The sequence below is a fragment of the Neofelis nebulosa genome, chromosome 8, assembly GCF_028018385.1.
Source record: "Neofelis nebulosa isolate mNeoNeb1 chromosome 8, mNeoNeb1.pri, whole genome shotgun sequence".
NCBI lineage: Eukaryota > Metazoa > Chordata > Mammalia > Carnivora > Felidae > Neofelis > Neofelis nebulosa.
Genome location: NC_080789.1, coordinates 19,896,554 through 19,913,881, shown reverse-complemented (window position 1 = coordinate 19,913,881; position 17,328 = coordinate 19,896,554).

Here is a 17,328-nt window from a genome sequence, read left to right as displayed (position 1 = left end):
TGCATTTCTCCTTGGGAGATACATAATCCATAATTAAAGGGTCTGAGTAGTCCAGCAGGAAAGAACCTGCCTATTTAACGTTTACTTAATGGCTATTTAACTTCGCATTGCCTAGTCCCCTTTGGTTTCACATAACTGCTAATATATCTCAGAGCTAATACACTTAGGAAAAAAAAAAGTTAAATATTTTCTAAAGCTCCTTCGTAACATTATGTAAGTCTCTAAAGTAATATAACTTGACTATAAACTTCCCTCAGTGAATTAAAGATGGAATCACACCGTTTCAAGTTTTTGGGATTTCTTTGTCAGAAACGTTGAAAGGGCGTTTAGATGACCTATCCAGGTTTAGCAGTTCAGTCTGCCCTTGTGTTTCCTGAAGTGGACAGTAGGGGGCACTAGTGGACTGCAGTAAAGGCCACCCCTCCACAAACCCCAGGAGAAGCGGCCAACTGAAGTAGCAACCAGCCCAATTCCTTTTCCAGCTGAAAGGAAAGCTACTGAGAGCCAACTCCTCTCCCTTTTGAGTCTCTCTCTTTCTCCTTTAGAGGAAATACTGGGATCGAATCAGGATAGATAACATTGTATGTGTGCCCTTTACCTTCAGAGATAGAAATCATTTAAGACAACTCTTTTCAACTGCTTTTCATTGATTGTGTTCATTTTGGGGCAGCGACACTTGACAATGGAAGTTATTATTGGACTAAACATAGAGCCTCTGAGTTGAAAAAGGAATTCTTTCCTTCATCAATTCTCTCATCTCAAAAAAAAAAAAATGTACAGGTGAAGAAAAGAAAAAAACTTTGTTCAGATGTAAGTTCTTTTTTAATTTATATTTTCTCTCTGAACTTCGGGTGTAAGGCTTACACAGGCAAGTGTAAGAGGCTTGGGGGGAAATGGAGATACATAACTTTTTCCCACTTATTGTCATTTTCCTGTGAAGTAGAACAACTCAGGGAAGCCTCCTTAACCTGGGCAAACAGAAGAGATTGGGGTGATCTGTTCTAAGATGATATTGTCATTTTTCCTACATCCTCCCTCATTGTTAACTCCCTGCTTCCCACCCCCCCCCCATGTTGTCCCTGCAAGAAGTCCCCCTCTTAGGAATGAAATGCTACATAGACTTAAAAAATGTTTTCTTCATGAAAAAGTGTAAACACAATTCAGGAGTATAGCCTACAGAAAGGAACAGAAGGCAGAAATACTACTTTTCACCGGTAGAAATTCTCTGCCTTCTGGCTTAGAGGAACTTTGAGCTTGAAAGTCCTCAGCATCCCCCTCAAACCCATCCCTTTATTGTGTACTCCAGGGGCCCCGAGACCCCAGGCCATGCAGGGAGGTGTACCAGCTGGCCGATGTCTGTCGTTCCAATGGCCTCCTGCTGGATCCCAGTCCCAACCCTTTAGGAGATAATAGGTGCTCATCTCTGTAGGCAGCAAAGTGCACCAATCAACGGCCACACGCCACACTGATTGTATCTGTGGTGTGGACTCTCTTGTTTGTGACAACACCATTCTTGCCCAGTGAGAACAGGGGAGAAAATGGCAGGTGAGAGGTGGCTGCTGGGCCAGCAAGCAAAGCCTGGTTTGTCTGATTTCTGACCCATCTCTACTACTCACCTCTGTCAGAAAGTAATGCTGGGAAGAGCTCAGAAGCTCAGTAAGCAGTTTAAGCTCTTTGGAAAATTCCTAGTGCTTTGAATTCCAGGAAGTACTGAATCATAAAGTCACAAAAGAGGAAAGGATTCATGAGAAAAGGATGAAATGAATACGTATTGAATGCCTCCCATATTATTGGATGTATTTTTCAACTTCATAGTCAGAGGTAGGCATCCTGTGATCCTCTCTGTGGATTGGGGGGAAAAGAGGATCCCAGAGGTGGAGGAGGTGGGCCCAAATCACTGGGTTTATAAGCTAGGATTTGAACTCAGGTCTGTTTTCACTGCTCAGAACCATTATACCTTTACTTTTTGTGCTCACCTCCTGTTTTCTACCAGGGTGATGCTCAGACCATATCCTCTATGTGTGACTTTTTTCCTACACTCTTTTCAAATCTGCATAGATAACAGTATTCTGCAACCACATTTGTGTCTGCCTTTCACAATCAGCGTGAGCAAGTTCTTCCTAGCATCTAACTTACATACCCCCCAAATGCAGTGAGAGCTACTGGCCCTGCCTTCAGGGAACATGGAAGAAAGATGGCTACAGCATTCCAGTTAGCAGCGGCTTCCCAGTCCTGCTTCCAAATTGCTTCTGTTAAAAGAATCTGCAATTCAAAACACATGCCCTGTCATGAAGCCTCACCCTGTCCCAGATGCTTGACTCCTGTTTGGTCCCTCTTTTTTTATTACAAAAAAAAATTTTTTTTTTTTGTAGTTTATTTTCTGAGCGAGAGAGAGAGAGACAGAGAGCAGGAGAGGGGCAGAGAGAGAGAGAGAGACAGAGAGAGAGAATCCCGAGCAGGCTCCACACTGCCAGTGCAGAGCATGATGTGGGGCTCAAATCCATGAACCGTGAGATCATGACCCGAGCTGAAATCAAGAGTCCGATGCTTTACCTACTGAGCCGCCCAGGCGCTCCTCTTTGGTCCCTTTTAGAGTGAGCCTGAGGGGGCACCTGGGTGGCTCAGTTAGGTGTCTGACTTTCAGCTCACGTCATGATCTCATGGTCCATGAATTCGAGTCCTGCATCGGGCTCTGTGCTGACAGCTCAGAGCCCGGAGTCTGCTTTGGATTCTGTGTCTCCCTCTCTCTCTGTCCCTCCCCCACTCGCATTCTGTTTCTCTCTCTCTCTCAAAAACAAAATAAAAACATAGAGTGAGCCTGAAACATCACTCAGAATCAGGCCCCAGATCGCAACAAGGTGGATCAAGGCTTTTCCCGTACTCCCGTTGCTGTGCTGAGGCCCTGGGCAGATCCCTTTTTTTTCAAAGTATGTTCTAGGGCTAGCATTTTTTGTGATCACATACAAAGGCTTACTTGCATCCAAGCTGTGAGGGACCAGAAAGCAAAGTTTCTTACACTGGGAATTTGGGTACTTTATTCTTTAAAAATAAAAAAAAAATCTAGCCTGGGAATCCCTTTGCAAAAATTATGTGTTTAGGACATGATAGGAATGCATAGCAGTACAACAACTTGCACTTGAGGTTTGTGGGAAAGGAAGGGAATTTGTAGGTAAGAGACCTGGGTGTGAATCTTATCACAGCCCCTTAGTAGCTGTGTGATCTTTGCATGTTAGCAAACCTCTCTAAACTTCCATTTTATTCTCTATGGAATGCAAGTAATAATACAGAACTCATAGGGATGTTGGAAAGATTCCTGTAAAGTGCTTTATAAAAATTTTAAAGATATTATTATTAGCGCTGTTGCCATTGCTGCAGCACTAAAAAAAACAAGCCTCCCTCGGATTCAAGGGAAGAATAACTTTCAATCTTGCTACCTTGGGGCACACCTTTGTTCCAGATGTAGATTACCTTCCAGGCCTCCCAGATATCATGTCTCATGTGTGTTAGCTCATTCTTACCTGGAAGGCAGATGGTATCTTTAGCATCCTCGTTTTACAGCTGGGGCAAAGAAGTGAAGCAAATTACCCATGGCTGTGAACTAATAAGTGATAGAACCTAGGCAATCTCATTCCAGAATCCAGCTCCTAAGCACTATGTCATTTAAGATGCATTTTGGATATGAGCAGCAGAAACCCCAAATAACAGCAGCTTAAAATAGAAGTTTATTTCTCTCTTTTGTAAAAGTCCAGAGGTTGACAGTTCAAGACCAGATTAGAGTCTTGGCTCCACATAGTGCTCAGGGCTCCAGGCCCCTTCTCTCTTCTAGTACTCCTGATGTCTGGGAATAATGTCCCCAACATCCAAAATAGATGCTAGAGTTTCAGCCACTACATACACATTCCAAGCATCAGAATGGAGGACGGGATAGGAGAGAGAAGGGATAAAACACATGCCAGTTATGTATTGCAGACTGTTCCTGGCTGCGGCCATACGACATTTCTGTTTACTTCCCATTGATCATAGTAGCAAGGGGGTTGGAAAATGTAGTCATTATTCTGGATGGCTTTGTGGCCAGTTAAAAACTGGAGGATTTTATAGTTTGTGGGTTCCAGCCCTGCATCGGGCTCTGTGCAGACAGCTCAGAGTCTGGAGCCTGCTTCAGATTCTGTGCCTCCTTCTCTCTGCCCCTCCCCCACCCACACTCTGTGTCTCTCTTTCAAAAAAAAATAAAAAACATTAAATTAAAAAAAAAAACTGGAAGATTTTATTACGGAAAGGGGAGAGGTAGTCAGAGGTTATGTGGATGTATGGAGGAGGGGGAGGAGATAAAGCTGGAGAGGGGACAGGGACTGTGTGATGAGGATTTACCAAGACCCTACAGTTCACCACTCTAATCACTGTGTTATTCTCCAATTTGAACAGGTGACAAGGGAAAGCAGGGCTGTCCCCTGAAAACCACCAGTTATGGCCACTGAATGGCCCTCTGAAGCCCCATAAAAGGCATTCCTAGAATACAATGCAAGTGTCCGCCTTGGTGGTAGACTTGAGGCTGCTTTCTGTCTGAGACCCATTAGCTCATTAGGTTAAAATGGGGGTGGGTGGCTTTTGATTCATGTCTCCAGCAAGTCCAGAAAGAGGAGGTGGGGTAAGAGGACACTGGGACAGAACACAGGCCGAGTAGCCCTTGGCTGGCTTCTCTAAACCTCCAGAGAGATCCTGGATACCACACACTGGAAAGTAACTTTGTTTCCAAAATCCTTTCCCATATGCTATTTCTCTTGGAATGCACAATAAGATTGTGGTAGGGGTTGCTTTGCTCCCTATTTTGCCAATGAAGAAAAGGAAGTCAGAATCCCCCTGTGATATTCAGCAGGATGAGGTCTTAGAATCTGTCTTTTCACAAGAGTGCCAGGTAATTCTTATGTTCAAATAACTTTGAGAAACATGACACTCAGGGCGCTGAGTGATATGAAAGGGTCACATCTAGGGTGGCAGATGAACCAGGAAACCATAGACTCCATGTGATGTTGAGTTATGTCTTTCATCATCACTGCTGTATCTCTACCAGCACATTGTAGGTACTCAGTAAATACTTGATGAAAGAATGAATGGAGACGAGTTTAGGGATCCAGCCTTTCCTTTAGTGCTATGGAATAATCCTAGAATGAGCTCACATTTTTCATGCTTAGTGCTGACAAGGTAGGAGACAAATGCTATTAAAACCTCCATTTTAGAGATAGAAACTGAAGTTGAATGACTTTCCCAAGGTTACATAGGTAGCAAGCAAGAGAACCAGGATTCAAACTCAGGCTCTCAAATATCATGCTTTCTTGTTTCTCTAATAGAGGATAACTATTCCATGGCAGTAGATTTATCACAGCTCAAATCATTCCCCATGAAACAGAAAAAGTCTGTTCTATAGATATATAACAGTTAACCTAATACACAGATGTGAGTCCTGTCATTTGACACCAGTGTTATAGAAGAGTTCTACTCTGCTTCATATACTCCTTGCTGACATTGAAGTGCCAAACTACATTGGCGGAGAGGAACGTATATTGACCTCCAATGTTTACTTTGCTTGTGAGCACACATCTGTTTTTGCTAATGGGGATGAGGGCAATCAGAGCAAACTCTCAGAAGCAGACATTCTTGACATGGAATTCACTCCCAGTCCGCGAAGTTTTATCATCCTTCAGGCTTGAGAGCAGGTTGTCAGTTTAGACAGTGGCCTGTTGAACCTAGAAGCTTCTGGACTCTTCAGTTCTTTGAAAAGAGGCATTGTTTTTCCAGGGCCTTTAGCTGAAGTTGAATTGTAAGGAGATGTGAGATTTTGTGTTGGAGTAATTACATCCAAAAAAACTCCAGGTAGACTTAGAGGAGTAAAACAACTTGCGGGGGGTGGCGGGGGGGGGGGGCATCTAACAGCTCTTCTGTTTTCCAGCAACAAATTCTAAGTGCAAAATCTGACCCCTTTCCCAATTTGCCTTCGCAGGGGCCCCCCATTCCTCTACTTTTTTTATCCACTGCCCCAGCTGTAGCATGTGTGGGTGAGGGGAGGTTGACCACATCGGAAATGGTTTCCATTTCCTTCCTTTGCTGACATTCTTTTATAGAAGACACAACACACAGATTGCAAAGGCAAATGTTGCCTCATAACATGTTTGGCACCAGCGGCCTTTGTGTGCTTTCTTGCAAGTTCTTCATTTGTCTTAGATGCAGGCAATGTCCTTGCACCCACTGACCACCATATCATGGGAGCACATAGCCCAATGGGTGCTCGGTTAGTGGGTTTCACGAAGACTGCTTTGTGACTCAGCTGCCTTACCTTAAAAGAAGTTGTTGACAGGACTACATGCTCCTTGGAGGCAAATGACTGTGACTGGGTTTGGGGATCCACCCCACCAACCCAAAGGATGAGAACAGTTGTCAATTCATTGACTGTTAGAAGATATGTCCCGTGACATCTGGTGGAAATGGGAGGTGTGGATACAGAGGGCCTTGAAAGTAAATCTATCCATGAAGTTCATAGTCTGTTCATAGTCTGACTTTGTATTGCTTTTATAACTCACTAAAAATGTGATTTCCTTGATTACAGAAGAAATGTGATGGCTTATGGTTCAATACTCTAAATGTAATTTCATAGACTTTGGACATTTATATTATGCTTCTAACACTTACATTGTTCATCTTTTGAGATGTCTGCTCATTCCACTGGGAAAAGCTTTATGTAATATGTACATATAACCTCGTGTCATCCCAGACACCTCCCTTCACTTCCTACTCCCCACATGCCACACATAAGCTTTCTCAAGTCATAACTCTGCCAAATAAAAGGAACTGGAGATCTGCATCCTGCTTTTCTGTGGTGCTAACAGAATGTGATACTGGGCAGGCAACAGGTGGTTAAAGATTGAGCAGAAGGGCACTTGCATCCACTCTAATGCCTCTGAGATAGATGGACCTGAATACGGTATGTGTAAGTGTGAAAACTGGACACTACCTTCAAGGCTGTGGGAACCCGGATGGCCTCACCCCTTCATAAAGTTTCCCCTGCACCTAGCTTGGAGGGAGATAAGGCACCAGCACAGAGCCTCACCACCTTCATGATGCCCAGCCATGGCTTGAAGTTCCCTACCATCTAAGCAAAGGAAAAGAAACTGGGGAAAATGCCTGGCATTGAGCTTCCTCCCAATTTTGTCCTGTGTGGCACTGAAGTTGGATTTAATTTAATATAGAAAAATAAAGATATCTTATCAGCTACACTCTGAGTACTGTGTAAGAATTATTGACGGTTAATATGTGTAAGACAAAGTGAACCTCAATCTGCAAAGAAATTCAAATGAGATTTTTCTCCCATTAGATTAGCAAAGATGCTTTTATTTATTTTTATTTATTTATTTTTCAAGGTTTATTTACTCACTTTGAGAAAGAGAGACAGAGAGAGCGAGCAGGGGAGGGACAGAGAGAGGGAGAGAAGGAATCCTAAGCAGGCTCCACACTGCACAGAGCCTGATGCAGGACTCGATCTCATGAGCCGTGAGATCATGACCTGAGCTAAAATCAAGAGTTGGATGCTTAACCAACTAATCCACCCAGGCAGCTCACAAAGATGCTTTTAAAAGTCCACACTTAGATGCTGAATGAGGGTGAAGAGCAATGGGTGTGCTTATGTACTTTCATTGGACTTATAAATTAGTATAATCCTTTGGCTCTTAATTGGGTCTTTATTAAGAGGCCTAAATTTTGACAGCAATTCTTCCACCAATCTACCATAATGAAATAATCAGTAACTTGGGTAAACTTTATACACAAAGATGTTCATGGTAGTTTTATTTTTAGTTATCATGAAGGTGATATGATGCATTAGGTAACAATGTGACACTGATGATAAGAAAGTGGTTAAACATTATGGCACATCTGTAAGATTTCATACTGAGGTAGTCATTAAGACTTTTAAAAAGATATCATGGCTCCTTCCCAGATGAAATTAGATATAGATGTGTACAAGTCAGTTCTTGTTGTATAACACATCACCTCAAAATTTGGTGGCTTAAGATGTTCTCAGAATCTGGGAACTGGGCGGATGGATGGTTTCTCTGGTCTAGGCAGGTCGGAGCTTGATGGCTGAGAATGGCCTCACTTACGTATCTGGGATTGCCAAAACAGCTGGAACAGCATGGCCTCTCTCTCTCTCCATGTGGTCTGCCATCCTCTGCATCAACCTTGGATTGTTCTAAAAGCATTAAGACAGGCACCTCGGTGGCTCGGGTGGTTAAGTGTCCCAACTCCTGGTCTCGGCTCAGGTCGTGAGATCAAGTCGTGAGATCGAGTTTGTTCTGCACTGACAGCACAGAGCCTGCCTCGGATTCTCTCTCTACCTCTCTCTCTCTCTGCTCCTCTCCCCCTCTTTCTCTCTCAAAATAAATAAACAACAACAACAACAACAAAAAAAGCATTAAGAGAGATCAAGCCTCAATGCACAAGCATATTTTAAGCCTCTGCTTAGATTTGTTACTGTCCCATTGGCCAAAGTAGGTTACATGGGCAAGCTGAGTTGAGGGATAGAGAAGTAGACTCAACCTCCTGATTGGAAGATCTGAAAAATATTGTGTCCATTTAAAAAATATGCCATGCCACATGACTTGATTTGGATAATAAAATGTGAAAACTTTGGGGGAAGAAGCCGTAAGAGCCAATGCATCCTTTCCTATATTCTCCTTTCCTTCTTACGCAATAGCCAGATACACTTGAGATGGTAGCTGATCTACTTGCCTTGGTTCCAGAATGATCAAGATGAGCAGAATTTCCATGCCAAATTGCACTGGACATATGGCTTGACTAAGAAATAAACTTTTGTGGTTTGAAGCTATGCAACAAAATTACCTTTTTTTGTTATTGTTACAAAACCTAGCCTAGCCAAACTAATACAATAATTGTACAGGAATTAAAGTGAGATATATATATATATATATATATATATAAATTTTTAATGTTTATTTATTTTTGCAAGAGGGAGAACAGAGCACAAGCAGGGGAGGGGCAGAGAGAGAGGGAGACACAGAATCCAAAGCAGGCTCCAGGCTCTGAGCTGTCAGCACAGAGCCCCCTGTGGGGCTGGAACTCACCAACCACGAGTCAGGTCCTGACGTGAAGTCGGATGCTCAACTGACTGAGCCACTCAGGTGCCCCTAAAGTGATATTTCAAAAGAATGATTTGGGGGCACCTGGGTGACTCAGTCGGTTAAGCATCTGACTTTGGCTTATGTCATAATCTCACAGTTCATGAGTTCAAGCCCCTCCCCTGCTCTCTCTCTCTCTCTCTGAAAAATAAACATTAAAAAAAATTTTAATGAAAAAATAAAAGAATGATTTTTAATGTAGGAAGAGGTTCATTATAAAATTCTGTATCAACCAGCAGCCTATAAAGCAGGTATAAAGACACGTTGTCCTGAAACAAAAAGATCCAAATCTGCCCCAGTCCTCTTATAAAGGCACATTCCCATTTGCTGGGGATGTACCAGGGTTGCCACACTTTTGAACCCAAGGACAGGTGAGAAAGTAGCTCATCTTTTCTTTAGTAATATTTTAGCTCTGGCAGAGTATGGCATGATTCAGAAGTCACCAACCAGCATAGAATTTTTGTCATTCCATATTAAAATAGGAGTGTTTCATCCAAAACCTGACTGGGGGTGTTCATAAACCACATGTAGAGGGGTTGATCATTTACACACAATATACTCATTTCTTCAAAGAAAATGTGGTTTTCTTATTTTTCTAGAAAACTACCTAAGCTGCCTTATGAGCCCCATCCTGCTGAGTAATAAGGAAACTTAGATTTAAGTACCTCAGTGTCTGTTCCCTGTCTTTTCCTCCAGAATGCTTATTAAGTACACAGATTTGCTTATTGTATGGCTGTGGTGGTGAGCAGGTGGGAACTCAGATCCCCACTATTCCTTGGATCTTCACTGTCTTCGAAGAAATTATTTCCTGGTGTACCTGGTTATGCCTTGCTTTGCTGCTACCTTCTGTGGACATCTGGGGCTAGAATACTCCAGGTCTGCTGTTTCTCACCTCAGTCAGGGCCTGGAGTCCTGGTTAACTTGCCTCATCTCAGTTTTCTGGGGTTGCCTATTTCTTTGAAGGGTAGACGGGATTCCCATTTGAGTTCCAGCTCAGGTGATCTGCCCTACAGGCCCCACTTTGGTAACTCTCCACTGAGTTTGCCAGCAACACCATCAACTACCTTCTGTGTCCTTCACTGGGTCCTTAAAGGACTCCTGGGTAATCTGCATGCTAGATGGGAGCTGAAGTTGCCTCACCTCATGTGGCAGCCCAGGCTGGTAGAGGGGGGCACTCTGTTTCTTTCCAATTGCTACCCTTGTGCAGAAGAGGAAAGATAAGAGCTAGACTTCCTGCCCTTGGCCTTGGGTGAAGGTCATGGAAGGAAGTGGGCCACAGCCCAAAAATTGGAAATGAGGGCTCTGTGGGCTCCTCAAACCGGAACAAGATTCTCTCCTGCTTCTCTGAGAGCCATGCTTGGGCCATGTTTGGGAGCATATTTCCCATCTGTTTTTCATTTCCCCAGCATAGAATGTGGGAGGCCAGGATCACACAACATTCTCTTCTCATTCCCCAGATGCCTCTGAACTCTCTTCCTTGAATTTTTTGTTCCGATCCATGCTGAATTACTTGAATGGCTCCCAGCACACACCATGCTCTTTTATCCTTATGAGCCTATGCCTGTGCTGTTTTCTCTGCCCAGATTGCCCCTGCAACACTCATTTCTCTTGAAAACTTCTACTTCTCCCCCAAGACACTGCCCAGGATTCTTCCTTCAACATGCTCACTTCCCTCTTGGCAGTTTGTACCACGAACTTCACTAAAGAGATATTTTGGTGTCTGTCTTCATCATGAGAGCTTAAGGCACTAAGGCTCAGGGATCCCAGCTGGGACATCTTCGTTGTCCTGATGGCTGGCACAGAAAACGTGTTCAATGAATGTTGGTTTAAAAAATTAAATCTTGATAAATCTTGGTAAAGGGTGAAAAGTGTATCTCTCAGCATGTGAATCTGCAATTATCTCAAGGTAAAAAGATTTACTTAAAAACACCTTAATGAGAAAAACCAATTATTCTCTAAATCTCCCTGGCTACCCACTGGGAGAGGACCAGAGTTTAAAAATCCAAGGTCTTTACGAAGTTGTCATTTCCAAATGGGGGATGGATAGCTCAAGCTCTTAGTAGTCAGGTGTCCTGTACCCCACTTGCCCTCAGAACAATCAAGCCCTGAATGGCTTTGAGGGAAGGTGAGACACCGGCCAGCACATACAAATTATAACAATTATAAAAAGGAGCTCTCTCAGGCAGAGGAATTGGGAAAAATCGACTCCTTTTGGCTTCCTTCCTCCAGGAAGCTAAGAGAGGTGTATAAACAAGCTAAGAGAGGTGTATAAACCCAAGTTAAGTATCCCCTCCCTGCTCCAGGCCTGCACTTGTGTGTAAAGACTAACCTGAACACAGCAGCCCCAGCCTGAATATTTCCCTAGGTTTGCCATCTAACTTCAAAGGGCCAATGGCTGTGTTTCCAGGCACTTGGACTGCTTGCTCGTGTTGAAATATTACTTGTGGGTATAAATATATTGTGGGTAATATAGATATATATATGTTCTGTTAACTTTCTTAGATGAATCAGTGTGAGTAAAAAGTGGGTTGTTTATTCTCCACAAAAATTAGTACATTAATTCCCCTTTAGTGAATATCTCCTCCTTTTGGGTTTGTTCCTAGTGCGAGTTCTTATCAGATACAGTCATCTGTGGGGCTTTTTTCCCTGAGGAGTGAAAGTGAGGGTCTAGAAGCCAGCGTGGGCCCCCTTTATGAGTGGCCCTCCAGGAATTTACTAATCTAGGCAGAAGTATGCATTTTATACAGTATGCAGATTATAATCTGCCACCTGGAGTTGCAATGCTGTGACAGTCTGTCAAAGTCCCTTCTTTCCTCAAGTGTCTCGAAGGGTATTGCATCCTTACTGCCTTTGAGTTCTTTTCCATGAGACTGTGAACTACTTGTGCAGAGGGACCTTGAGTTCTTCACATCTGCATGCTGGGGTCTGATGCTGTCATGCCAAGGTGGCAGACACACACCTTACTAGTGATGTGCAGCAAGAAGTGAAGTATGGTTTATTGGAGAAGCTTCCACCTTAGAGGCCGCAGAACCCTGGGCTCCCATCATCCAACAGAGAGATGTGTGCTTGACTGACCAGGGCTGAATGTCCCCCCGGGAAATGGCTCCAGGGAAAGGACCTTGCCCTATGCTGCTCTATGGATTTATAGGAAAAGGATGGCAGAGAACATATGGTATATGTTTTTTGTAAAATTTCTTTCAATGTTTATTCATTTTTGAGAGACAGAGAGAAACAGAGCACAAGCATGGGAAGGGCAAAGAGAGAGGAGACACAGAATATGAAGCAGGCTCCAGACTCTGAGCTGTCCGCACAGAGCCTGACATGGGGCTCAAACTCGCAAACCGTGAGATCATGATCTGAGCCGAAGTTGGATGTTTGACTGACTGAGCCACCCAGGTGCTACCATATGGTATGCGTGGGACAGAGCCTCCAGAGATTAGCCTCTGGCATCAGCCTGTTCTTCCCTCAAGCTAACACAGACCTGTTAAACCAGCCTCTTGCTAAACTACCAATAGGATGGTTGAGATTTGTCTCTCCTCTGGCACCACATAGGTAATTTGGAATACAGTAAGCGTTGGATTAATAGGACTGCTATTGTTAGGAGCATGTTCATGTTTATTTCATTTAAATTTGTTCTCCTTCCACACACTAGTTGTGGCAAGGCCTTAGAGGTCAATGAGCTGGGCGGGATCTTGGGGAATTTTCCATGCCTGCCCTCTTAATAGGGAAGGGGGTGGGAAGATTGACTAGAGAGGGTTCTTTTTGCACCTACATCCCCAGGATGGAAACCAAGCAAACTTCTCTTTCATGCTGGGTAGAAGACAACCTCTGGAGAGGCACAGGAGCAGAGGAAGCAGGTGAGCAGGTGAGCACAGCTTTCTTCCTTGCAGCATAGCTTGGGCAGAGTAGCCCCCAATGTGCCCAGAAAAACCTTATGACTATTCTGGGAGAGATCTCGTTAGGTATGGTAATCATGTTGTCTCAGCCAAAACATCAGGGCATTTGACAGCCATATGATAACTGCCGAGGGCTCTTTTGGAGATAAATGTTTGAAATCAGGCCTGTCCCAAGGGAAAGACAATCCAGGATCTATCAGAAAGATGGGTTTCTTATGAGCCAGTAAGGCCCCAGAATCCCTGGGGGGTTCTAGATCTACTGCTCTGGGCTCAGGGATGATGACAGGGGTTGCACCTTATGGAGTCAGAGATGTCAGGGCTCAGGTAGTGTGAAGGATCCTCACCACAAGGGGGCTGGCAACTACCTTCCCGGGGAGGAAGAAGCTGCATTTCCTTCCATGAACAGTAGGATGAACTGCAGATTTAGAAGGCAGAGGATGTGGTTCTGAGCATTGGGCAGCCCTTTCTTTTTCTCCCCCTCAAACTGAAGAGACTTCCAGGGTGGGATGAATCTGCAACTTGCCAGTGATGGCTGGTCCCATGAGTTTGCTGTGTCAAGAACGAGGAAACTTACCCTTCTCTGCTGAAGGCCAATGTAGCTCATCTATTACTGCTGCTGCTGCTGCTACTACTACTGCCAGTTATTAACCAGGAAGTTTGCAAAAGTTGTACAAAGATTTTTTCACTTAAGCCTCAACAATAACCCTATGAGGTAAGTTCTATTGGAATTTAGGAATCTGAAGTGAGGCCACATAAACTGTTCACGATAAAACAGCTTGGAATGGTATAGTCTGGATCAGAACACAGTTCAGTAGGACTCTAGCTTCACTAGTGCTTTGTTATGCATGTGTCTCAGATGTCTTAACAACAAGTAATCTCTGCAGCCAAGATATCTTCCTTCAGAAAGTGCCATGTGGCAGCAATTTTGTTTATCCTTTTCACCACTGCAGTCCCAATGCCTCGGCCAGTGCTTGGCCCATTATCAGCACTAGATACGTATTTGTGGAATGAAAACAGGGATGTGTATGTAGCAGCAAGACAGAAGTTTGTACAGAGCCTCAATCCTAAAGTAAGCTATGAGTCATATTCCTATACCAGGTTAAGGGAAGGAAGCCATGGGCCATCAGGCTATTTGTGCCTTCAGTATTTCAATTCAAAACGAGAATTGTTTTATGATCAAAATGAATTATGCTGACATTCTTTCACATCTTATCAGACTCTTCTTTATTCAAAATGTTGTTGGTACTATTACTTAATAAACTGGAGCAAGCAATAAATTCCACTGGTCTACAGAGACTGCGGTTGGGTTCCCAGTACCAAAATGATTTTGATTATTGAATTGGCATATACCCCTAAACATTCCTAAATCAGTGGTTGGCAGCGGCAACATTCTGAGAGAAAGAAAAAAACAGTGTGCGCACACACACACACATCTAGCAGCTTCAAAGCCTCTTACACACTAATGGATTCCTTATGGATTACATGGCTGTAACTGTGAAAGAGGACAAAGAACTAGAAAGAATCTTATTTCTTTAAACAAAAAAATTTTTTTAAATATTCCTTTGAAAAGTCAATTTTTTCTGAGGAGAGTAGGGAAAAAAACCCTAACATAATGGAACCCTTAAAAACGTGTGTCGGCACCACAATAGGAAACCAGAATAAATGTAGGCAAGGCAAACACATGAAGCCAAATGCAGAGTTCATCTGCACTCCAACAGCAGACGTAGATGGAGAAAACAACAAGCAGAGTAGAGTAGTAAGAGGGAGGATGCCAAGTCATAGTAAGATGGGGTGGAGGTGGGAGTGTAGTAGGGGGAGGAACATTCTAGAATTCAAAACAACAGACTATTCATATCATATTCCTAAAATCTGTATAATGAAACCTGTTTATATTATTCTCAAATTGATTGTTCAATGTTCAAATTTCAGTGTCCCAGCCAATGACCCACCAACAATTTCCTTGTTCGTAACATTTTCTTTTCTTGGTCCCTTGAAAAAATAACAAATGAGTTTCTCCATTTATAAAGCTGCTCTGAAATGTCTTCTTACGTCATGGAGGCTGGAGGTCATCTTGGGACACTGGATAGTAACGGGGGCCCTTGGGCTAGGGAACAGGAGGTTTTGTGATTGTGAAGCAACTTCTGATCCCATTAGCTGATGGTTGACTGACATTTTGGAACAGGATTTTGCAAGGGACTGGGGAAAGGAAAAGAAGGAGCATGGGAAGGAGGCACTTAAAAGATTGAGAAGGCAGGAATGAGCTGAGTGCTCCCAGATTTGAGGAGGATTTTATTATTGGACACAGATCTGTGGTAAACTTTCAGCCAGAATCTCAGAGGCCTGGTTTGAGGGGCCTAGTAGAGGCTTTCTTATCAGCATTGTGCTGTCCTTACCCAGCAAACTGGCTCTGTGAGGAAAGATGCAGTAACGTCTTATTTACAAATTAAGCAGTAATGTATATAGGCATAGTGGTGAAGCCCTTCCTAGAGGGCTAAAGGTGATATTTTAGGAAAAAATAAGAGGCAGTGGCTGGAAATCGTTTCTCTGAGAAGTGAAATAATCTAAAAAATAACTAGTTTCATGAAAGGTTTATCTATATTCCTTGGTACTATATTTGTAATAGTTATTGGAAGTGAAGGACTTTAGGGGATATTCTTAAGTTTTTCTCATTGTTATGATCAGAGGCAGAATGTTGGTTGGGTCGAAGAGAATCTGGCTGGATATGTAATTTCTCACTGAAAGCAGAAATTACACTTTGAAAGATGTCAGGAAGCTCCTCTGTCCAAAATGTGTGGAAAAGTGAAAAAAAAAAGTCATATAGCCCACTTTGAAGCCCACTTACATTATATCCTGGCTGTGGCACCTTGGATAAATTAATTTCTGAGTCTCCACTCCCATGATAAGGGTAATGATATGTGTTAACAAGTTTTCTGTCAAGAGCAAGGGAGATCATATATGTTAAAGCCTAACGTGGGAACCTTTAGTAGATTCCCAAGAAATATTAGTTCCATTTATGTCCTATACTTTACTTTTCTCCCCTGCCCTCCCCCACCTCCTGCACTCTGATTCTTGAAATCTTTTAGCCAGTGACAGAGCCTTCCTTGAAGAATTAATGTAACTATATAATATAATTAATATAATAATAATGATAATTAATATAACATAGCATAATATAAGTAAGCAGTTAGCATACATTTAATCTCATTCAATGCTCAAAACAATCCTATGAAATAGGTACCATTATTAACTCCATTTTGCAGAAGAAGAAACCAAATCTAAGTAGGGTTACATACTGTTTCAATGATCTATTTCTATACAACAAACCACCTTGAAACGTAATGGTTTGAAGCAATAATCATTTTATTGTGTCGTGATTCTGAGTTGTCCAGGCTCAGCTGGGCAGTTCTGCTCTACGTGATGTTGTATGGGGCTACATTTATCTGGAGGCTCAGTGGAGCTAGAACATCCAAGATGGCTTGCTCACATGGCTAGCAATTGGTGCTGGATGTCAGCTGGGAGCAGAGTTGAGACTGTCTACCCGTGGACATCCATATTCCTCCACTGTCCCTCTGAGGACGGCAGCTGGATTCTTAAGAAGGAGCCCTCCAGGAGGGAAGGAATGGAAGCTCTCGCTTCTCTTAAGGCTTGGGTTAGAACGTCACTTATCCCATGATCTGTTGGTCAAAGCTGTTACTGGCCCAACAAGATTTAAGAGAAGGAGAAACAAGGTTTATCTCTCAGTGGAGGAGTGGCTGGGGTGGGGGGAGGGGTGGGGAGGGAAGGAGTTATGGCAGCTAGGATTGGAGATGATCTACCACAAACACTTTACCCAAAGTCACAGAGCTAGTAAGTGTCAGTGTCAAGATTTCAACCCATCAGTCTGGCTTCAGAATCCATGTGCTCAGCCACTAGGTCATACACATGACAATATACAATTAAATGCCAATGTCTATGGAAAGCCCAATGAGTGCAATATAATTTCAGAGGAGAGATCAGTATAAAATTAAGAACTCTAAAGACCCTAAACTGAAAAGAGTACTCCCCCTTCCCACACAATGAAGAATAAATGCTATTTCTTGAAACGTCACAAAGGTTACATATGCTAAAGTTAAAATAAAATCTTTTTAGATTTTTCCATTTCAAAATTCTATATACATTCATTCAAGCTGAGATGTGTGTGTGGGGGCGGGGTAAGGCGGGGGTAGGGGGTGGGACAGCTGAGACCCCTGACTCACAAGTGCTGTAAGCAC